Source organism: Notolabrus celidotus, chromosome 13 (assembly GCF_009762535.1).
Source record: "Notolabrus celidotus isolate fNotCel1 chromosome 13, fNotCel1.pri, whole genome shotgun sequence".
Classification (NCBI taxonomy): Eukaryota; Metazoa; Chordata; class Actinopteri; order Labriformes; family Labridae; genus Notolabrus; species Notolabrus celidotus.
In genome coordinates this window covers 25,452,533-25,455,696 of record NC_048284.1, presented here as the reverse complement: position 1 = coordinate 25,455,696, position 3,164 = coordinate 25,452,533, and positions in this window count along the sequence as shown.

Genomic DNA, 3,164 nt, shown 5'->3' with positions numbered 1-3,164 from the left:
CATCCACACAGACTTCCATCCATCCAGACAGACAGGCAGGCTTCCATTATGTTCCGGGCTGTGAGTGCTGATTGCTGGCCACGGCTGCCTGTGTCAGGATTAACCATTGTGGCCGGAGCAGAGTGGATGGGCTCGGAGCCTGAGATGATGCTGAAAACCTCCTCTGTAAGCAGCAAGGGGCTGGAGTGTATTCACTGTGGAGTGAATAAACATTTACAGTACATACACACTTACGTTCAGGCTGGCACACAACCACACATGCGAGTACTTGGAATCTCACACACGCACGCACACAAAATGACTGTCAACAGTGCATTTAGGCGAGTGTGGATGCACTCACTCATTCAAACAAGAGGAAACAAGCTGGCTGCCTTTTCTGTCTTTCTCTCTCAGTCAATCCCCTCCCTCATCCCTCCTTTCCCAGAAAAGTGGCAGGCGGCAGGGCTGGACGCTCGCCCCGTCAGAGTGGTCAGCAGTAACAGGATTAGCTGGAAGAGAGCGTGACGACAAGCCGGTTTGCTGCCGCACACTGTCATTATTGAAATACATTACACACTCAAAATGAAGCTGCTGGAGCCAAACTGCTGTCGACTTAATTACTCCAAGAGCACTTTGTGGCCGTGGCACATTTTAATAATTTCTTCCCCTTCTCACCCCACTCCTCCCACCCACTGGTTTTGAAGATTTAAAAAACATGGGGCCTTTGCATAAGCCCTTTACCATCCAACCTAGAGGTGTGTCAATAACATTTCTACTCCCAAGAGCATTAAAAACACACATTATTAAAACATATTTTAATGAATCAAATCCTTCAGTTTCTCTTATTTTTTCCTTGCTTTATAAAACTATATTCTTGTTGTTTTGTTCCCACCAGTGTTCTAGTTGTGCAATCTGTTGAAAGGTGTGTGAAATGCAGAAAAAAAATAACATGAAGCCAGAAATGTTTTTAAAGACAGTATTGCGTGAGAGAGACACACACCTGAAGCCCTGTCAGAGATCCCTTGGAGCTGCCATTTTTTTAAAAGTACCTCTCATTTTAGGAACATTAGGCTGTGAGCAATCCTGCTGCTTTTCACCGCACACCATCCTGCACTTTTCTTTGACTCACATCAAGTTCAATTAGCTCTGAGATCAAATCTCATGACAAGCAAACTGTTGCGGTGGCAGCTGCACACAGACCTCCTCCTGGTTGGCTGCTCTCTGCACTCAACTTTTTCAGCAGCACCGCTCAAGGCCATATGACTTGACTCTATGAATTATGTAAAGGCAGAGTCTGCTACAGATTATAGGCTAGCACTGTCACGAGCATCTGTGGCCACCCGTGACCAATGAAGCTCTTGATTGGTTATACAGAGTGCCGGAGTCCCCAGGGGTGAGAGGTCACAAAGGTTCAAGTCCAGGTAGATAATGTTACCAATACATGTTAGCCGCAGGCGAGATGCAAGTCCTCTGGGAGGAGTGGGAAATACGATATCTGGGTGTGGAGCATTGACAGCCCTGCAGGAATAAGGGAGGAATAAAGACAAAGAGTTCTATAAAAAGGGAGGGAAAATGGGAGAAGTAGACAGAGAAAATACAGGACTCTGAGGAAGAAATCGACATAGAGTGCTCGGCAAAGTCACGCAAGCATGAATTAAAATGCCAAGTGTGTATGGGAGAGAAACACCAGGGGGTGTGCACACATGAGCACATGCAAACATATTTGAAAAAGCACACATGCAGGGAAGTTGTCGAGTTCCGTTAGCCGTACAGCACTTAATTTGCATCATGTAGATAGACCACACATACAGTTATTTGCCCTCCAGGACTGATTAAGCTGTAAAACATTAACATGATGTGATGTTTTTTCTAGCATATAGCACAATTCAGCAGAGTTTCCTCTCTGATTTTCCCTCAGTGCAAAGTAAAGGCTTCTAAAATATGCAACTACACACCTGCATGCAGCTCTCTCCCACTGAAGCCGACAAATAGAATTTGTCTGGGCAGGGTTTGGCATCTGAGTATTCAATAGCCGAGGAAACACAAACACGGAATCCCCTCTCTTTCCCATAAGGCAGCACAGCAGGGCACATATGGTACTGAAGATTTATCTCATTCTAAGAAGTGCATTTATCTACTTTAGAAGTCTCTCTGGATAAGATAAATGGTATCACCTGCAGTCACCAGGGAAATTAAATAGATTATTTTCTTAGCGTGCTAGTGTACAGATGGCATCGAAGCCCTGACTTCCAATTTCTGCATTCATGCAATCAACACTCTGATGTGAATTACAAGATTGAGTTTTACTTTGCTTCTACTGTTTTATCTTAGTTGAGCTTATACATGTCCCAGCTTTAATACCATACTGTGATACAGTGTAAGGTTTGTTAGATTCTACAGGACAGGCTTGCTTTTGTTGATACATTATGTGTTTTCAAGCCTCAACCTGCCTCTTGTTTTTTATAATTTCTGCACTTTTTTCGCTGTATATCAAGGTCGAGTCATGTACCACTTACATCAACGGATTTAGCTGGTTCACAGGGCCATGGAAAAAAATATTAAAATGTGTGAAAAGCAGGTTATGGCAAGAAATATTGTGAGTGTGAGGTGCAAACAAGGCCCAGGGGGGCAGCACCAAGTGTGAAATTAAACAAACAGCCAAATGTGTAAAGCTGGAATCAAGTAGGAACATGTAATATGCACTGCAAACACTTGAAAATAACACATGCAAGAATAAATGCATACCAGATGGGAATGGAAAACTGAGACAAGGAGAAGAGTCTGAGGAGAAGAAATTCAATAATAGAGAATAAGAACACATACAAACACTCAAGAAGCATGTTTTAGCATTTCAATCTGCTTAGATGCATTTATATATTTTTTTTTATAGCATTAGAGACTCCTGTATGTGCATTGATTTCATCATGTAGTAGGGAAAGATGCAAAAACCTCTTTGGAGACTGCAGACGTCAGCAGGAAACAAGTACTGTGTAAGGGGAGATGATTGCTACTTATTCAAATGAACAAAACCTGTAGTGTTTGTTTGGATACCGTCATGGAGGTGTTTCACACGGTGCGAAGCAATAAAAGGCTGTTTGGCTGTGATTTGCATCTTCATTTGATGATAAAGGGGCAGGAACAAATTTTTTGTACCCTCAATAAATAGATCAGTAGATACAAGTATA